Source organism: Corvus kubaryi, unplaced genomic scaffold (assembly GCF_017639235.1).
Source record: "Corvus kubaryi isolate FWS band 111438036 unplaced genomic scaffold, C.kubaryi_AGA036_p1.0 37394, whole genome shotgun sequence".
Lineage (NCBI taxonomy): Eukaryota > Metazoa > Chordata > Aves > Passeriformes > Corvidae > Corvus > Corvus kubaryi.
This window is the reverse complement of record NW_024581133.1, coordinates 1,076,030-1,081,843: the sequence shown is the minus strand read 5'-3', so window position 1 is coordinate 1,081,843 and position 5,814 is coordinate 1,076,030. Positions and strand designations below refer to the sequence as shown.

General features: G+C 44.5%; 1 protein-coding gene across 1 annotated transcript in view; it reads left to right on the top strand.

The window, feature by feature from the left end:
- The first annotated feature begins 2,357 nt into the window (after positions 1-2,357).
- The window catches only part of MAPK6 (mitogen-activated protein kinase 6), a 28,648-nt gene continuing 25,191 nt past the window's right edge, over positions 2,358-5,814 (top strand). The window contains exon 1 of the mRNA XM_042039823.1: positions 2,358-2,539. The gene's annotated coding sequence lies outside the window, so the exon portion shown is untranslated. The remainder of the gene's footprint in view (positions 2,540-5,814) is intronic.

Sequence of the window (5,814 nt, the reverse complement as noted above, 5' to 3'; positions counted from 1 at the left end):
TAACACGTGCTAATTCAATTAGAATTTGCACATGATGAGGGTTTGGGGGCTGTGCTGCCAGCATGGCTCTTCACACTGACTCCTCTGTTCCCAGGGCAAGCATGAATTTGCCTTTGTTTTTTTTTTCCTTTTAAACTAAGAGCATAGGCTGGAATGGTGTGCCATTTAAGCAGGCATTACACAAAGCCTGAAAAAACCTTAATCTCAAAGGTACTCATCAACAGAGGCTGTAGCCTCTTCTGAATCAAGGCCAGAGATTTGGATTAAACTGGCAACTTCTGTCACTGAAAGAAGAGCAAATCTGAGCCTGGGCTTCTGCACCTCCTCAAACTTTGCACACTGATCTGGTAGCCACCAAGCCCAGATGGAAACTGATGGTTGCCTATAAAGGCAGTTATAAAAGCTGGTGTTGCAATCTGGTGTTTTATGGAAGCTATTAAATCTGTCAGCTGGCCCAATCTGCACCTGAAAACGTTTATCTTCCATGACACATTCGCCTTCAATTAGCTATTCAGTGGTTGCAAAGACTTTTTAGCCTTTGTCCACAGTTTTTCTTCTGATTTAAACTGATACATCAGCCTAGGTGCATTGGATGGCTAATTCCAGCCTCATGTATCTGTCGTACCCATGAGGCAGGAGCAGTGGTGGAGTTGGAGGGAGGGCTCTGCCAGGGATTAAAGCCAGTCTGGGAGCTCTGTTCCTCCAGCCCTCCCAAAATCCAGGAAGGAAGAACCCAATCTCTGCAGGCTCATGTGTTACTGGAATTGCTAAAACAGAGAAGGGTATCTTCCTGCAGATCTTGTCATCTACTCTTGCAAGCAGCCTAGATCAACATTCCCCATGCCTCCAACATGTCCAGGGGCCTGATTCAGCTTTATATAAAAACCTTTGGAGCAAGTCATGAGGACCAGTTCTAAATGGTTACTTTGCTGGGATGCTGACAGTGGATATGGAAAAGATCTGACGAGTCGTGTTTTCTGCAGTGTATTAATAACAAATCATTTTGTACAGGATACAGTAAATAAAACCTTCGTGACAGTCAGCTAAAAATAATATCAATGTTAACTCAGGTTGTTTGCGAACTTGTTCATGAAGGATTAGGCTAACAAAATGAAAGGAGAGAGGAACATCTTTGCTTGAACAGGAAAAAATAGAAAATTTCTGATGAAGAATTTACCTTGCTGTGCTGACTGATGTTACTGCATGAGTTTGGCATCTCCTAATGTTGTGCTTTGTGTACCTTGTATTTTCATGCCAAGCACTAAACTGAACACTTTTCTGTGGATTTGTTCTGTTGCAAACTATTTGTTCTTCAGCCTCGTGGCCACTTCTGGAGTTCATGTCTGTGTTTCTGGCTTAATGGTTGCTTATTACCTTTTTAGTTACACAGCCAACAAGGCGATGCTCATCCAGGGCTATCACAGTAACACTTTTCTGCTAACAAAGAGGAGGGCGTTGTACAGAATTCAAAAGAAAATCCAAACTTCCCAAAACCCAGCATGTGAGAGGTGTGTTTATATTGAATTGTTGGATAAAGTTGTGCAACCCTATATGCAACCAAGCATAGTCAGGCTGCCTCTCCTGCCAGGGATGCCACCCACATCTGTCTGGGTTATGCCTGCATCAGCTGTTTCCTCCAGCCCTCCACCTCGAGCTGAGCCTGCTGCTGCTGGGTGTTGCTGCTCTACCTCCAGCAGCTCCCCCAGGCTCCCCAGGGCTGAGGCTCTGCTCCTCACAACACCCCCAGACACTCCTGCTCCTTCTCAGGTCTCCTGACCTGCCCACCCAGAGGCCCCAATGGGCCCAGGCAATGCAGCGACCCTGGAGGTAAGTTAGCCCCATTAAAGAAATGTTTTTATAAATGTGTCTTTAGATAAATGGCAAAGTACAGCAGTATTCAGCAATTCCCTGTGAGGGACTGCCAGGCGAGACTCCTGCAGGCAGCTCTTTGGAGGAAGTGTAGAGGCTTGCTGGAAATACACTGAAACCCAAGGAACACCACGTGCAGACCTGGAGCACTGCTGGCTGGATCAATTTGTTCATTAGGCAATGGCTGCTTCTGAGACTAGAAACAGAATTTGACTTGCTCTAGTAAAAGCAGGACAATTTCTAGACTTCTTCAGGGACCAGTCTGCCCACTTTTATTCACGAGGTAATGAAAACAAACCTTCCCACTCTGCAGCTCCTAATGCTCTTTCTGTATTGGTGGCCTGTTTTTCTGCTTGAGGACAGGGAGGGACCACTGAGTCACACACAGTCTCGTGCCCTCCTCCTCTCATTTAAATATTAATATGATGAATTATTACTAGAGTAACAGCTGTGCACTACTCATATCACAGCAACATAACCTTTCCCTCCTCCTCGGAGCACAGCTATTCCTGACTCGTGCTTTCTGGTTGACCTTCTCACTTCTTCTGGATGACTTTTTAAAAATTACTTTGTTAGTTCTGGTGTGGTATCATTAGGATAATTGTTTGTTCTGTTCTTTCTGCTTAAATATTAATGATACTGAGGAAGTCAAAAGATAGCTGCAGTAATGGTAAGTTAAATGTCTGTGTGTATTCTCCCATGAGATCTGTTTGTTTAGAGAGAAAGAAGTATAAAGATCAACCTTTCTAACTAACACTTAGAAACATCTCTTTTTCTCTGAGAATTGTCAAAATATTAATATTTTGTCTTTTACAGAAATAAAATAATTTCATTTTAATCAGCTAGTGTCTCTAGATAATTCATAGGAATAGCTAGGGACAATAACATTGTCCCTAGAAGTCCTAATGCATTGCATTCTCTGTAGATAAAGTATTATAAGAAAGACTGCTGATAAAACCATGAGACAACTCTGCATAGACTGCTGAAAATAAATGTTTGGCATTGCATAAAGAAGGGGAGGGAAAGATAAAACACCACGAGCTAGCTCAATACAACTGGAAATAGCAAGGGAAAGCATTCCTAGGCAGATTTGGAAATGTTAGTAGATGTTAAGTTTTGTGGGTAAAGGTCCTCTCTGCTGAGCATGGGGGGTTTTTTGCATGGTTCTTGTGTTTGTGTGTGTGTGTGTGCTTTACAGACACACAGGTTTTCTCCTTCTTGAAAATGTTGCTCCTTGGAGTACTCTGATGTTGCAGAAGGGTTTGTTGGTTTCTGTACCACTGTTGAGGAGAATGTAATGTCAGCAGGAGTGTAGAAATCAGGTTTACTGGATTGGCTTGTATTTAGCATTGGGTGAAACTTTTTGCTCTTGTTGGGAGAAAAAAAATCTGAAATGCTCTTACAAAGATTTAAAAATTAAATGTCCGTATTTTCATTTGAAAGTTCTTATTTTAAAACTTTGTTTTGGTAAATCGTTGCTCTTAAAGTCAAACAAAATACTTTCAATTTTAATAAAATATTGCTTTACGGGGGGTGGATAATATAATAGAAAACCTAAATATTAATCCAAATTTATAAATGATGCCTTTCTTTTCCCACCCATGACAAAATCAGTAGAAACTTCCTTTCCCCAATCAGCCTGACCAGTGACAAGAGAAAGGGAGGCAGGAGGGCTCTGCTGCCAGAGAACTCTTCCCATTCAAAACCAGTGTCTAAGCCCATGCCTGGCTGGGGCTGAGGAGAAGAAAGAATGGAGAGTACTGCAAACTGTGTTTCTAAGTCACTGACTGCTCTGATAAAATGCTAAAAGTAGTGCTGTAACTGCTGAATAATTTTTCCACACTGTTTTTTTTCTGAACAAGTACCTAGCGGGAACAAAGAGCCTCATCCTGACTGCAATTCCTACTGCAGTCAGCAAAAGTAAAACCATGGATTGAGATGTGTTCAGTACCATGCTTTTTTTTTTTTTTTTTTTTTGGGGGGGGGGGCCTCCCTTTGTGTTCTGTACCCCCTCAAGTTTGTGGGACTTAGAAAAACTTCTGTTCTCTCAGTTTGCCATTCATGTCAGGGATGTCTTAATTCTCATGCATGTTACTGTACTGGAAATTATTTGGCAAAAATGCTGCTTTTATAAAAAGCCTTAAGAAACTGGTAGCATATGCCCCACATAAAATCTCCTTTCAAACAGTCCCTTCAGATGATTATCTGCAGTGATTGCAAATGAACCTTGTAGCATTCTCATAACAACTGTCCTCGTGGACGGAAGAGAAACCTGCTGTCAGAACTACAAATAATTTACGTAACCCAATTTAAAGGTCTAACAAAATGTTCCCTGTTAAGAGGATTGTTATACTTAATGTGTGAGATGAAAATGCTTTCTGAAGGTCAGGAATGCACAGAAGATAGATTAGATCTCTTGAAATGACAAAAAATAGGTTTTTACCAGAAGTTTTTCCTCTGTCAGACTTTCAACTTGGCATTCTCAGAGACTTACATAAGTGCAGCTTTATTCCTGCAAATGCTGTGTTTGCTCTGCAGAGGGACGGGAGCCTCAGAGCTTCAGGAAAAATATAACCGAAGGTAGACTGGGCACTCAGGTTATTTTCCGTATACTTCAGACATATTCTCAGGTATATTTCACCACCAGCAGCATAAACAAAAGCTTGTTTTAAAGAACACAAGGGCAGGTCTGGGGAAGTATTTCTCAGATGCTGCCTGCCTCGGCAGCCAGTGTGATGCTGGAGGGCTCAGGCAGTCCGTGCTGCAGGTGAGACAGTCCCTCCCGCAGCAGAGGGTGTCCCCCAGGTGCCCAGGGTGGCCGTGTGCTGCAGATTAACCCTGCAGCAGGAGTGTGGGATGAGCTGTCTCTCCTTCAGGCCTCCTGCTCACACCTGCCTGCTGCTGAGTGGCAGAGGGGTGTGATGGGCTCTGCTGAGGCTGGAGATGGGGGCTCCAAGAAGTAGACTGAGCCCAGGCAAGGCATCTGGGCAAGGAGTCCTGCTCTCCTGGTGTTCGGTGACCTGGTCGCTTCTGCTCAGTCGGGAGTTAATGGAAAACTGTCAGAGAGCCACAAAACCTGAATTCGTCACACTGGAAAACAGCTTTGCAAGGTCTAGTTTTTCTTAATAGGATTTAGGGGGTGCGGCACGACTTGGAATGCTTTTCACATAGGATACAATGGAAAGAAAATGAAATTACAGCCTCTGTAACCATCAGAAAGCTGGGCTAATGCTGACATCCTCCTCATCCCCTGCACGCAGTCACACGTGGTTTCTGTCCATCTCTCCAATCAGCCAAAATCTGATGATGGAGACTGTTGAAACACTTAGCTCCTCATCTCTTTCAGTGTTGTGTTCCCCTAATGGCTGGGTCTCTCCCTGTAGTTCTGTGTCCCTGTAGCACTGGTTGCCCCACAGCCGTGCAGCAGCAGCTGCAGTGAGGTGTGGGGTCTGCACCAGGACACCAGGCAGGGTTTGGGTGGTGAGAGAGGCCGTGTGGCCACACATTGGAGCAAAAGAATAGCAAAAAACTTTGTCCTGGAGAGCGGGATATTTTCTTACAGCCTCCTGCTTTGCACTGCTGAAGGCCTTTGTCCAAAACAGGTTTGTGAAGGGGAAGGGAAGCTTGAATAGGGTCCCCTGCATCGCAGCAGCAGGTGCCCCTCACTCCCTGACAACCTGTGCTCCCCCAGCAACCTGTCACCCACCCATGGGGAGGGCACTGACAGGGACAATTCCTCCTCAGAAACGCTCTGGGTCACTTCTTTTCCTCCATAATCCATTGCTGTGTAGCAAGACTCCTTTACCACCACCTTCCTTGACAGCTAGCAGCTTTCTTGTCTGGGAATATCAGAAGGCACCTTGGAGAGGTGAGGCAGCCCGTGTGAGCTCTCTGTGCGCCCTGGAGAGGTGAGGCAGCCCGTGTGAGCTTTCTGTACACCCTGGA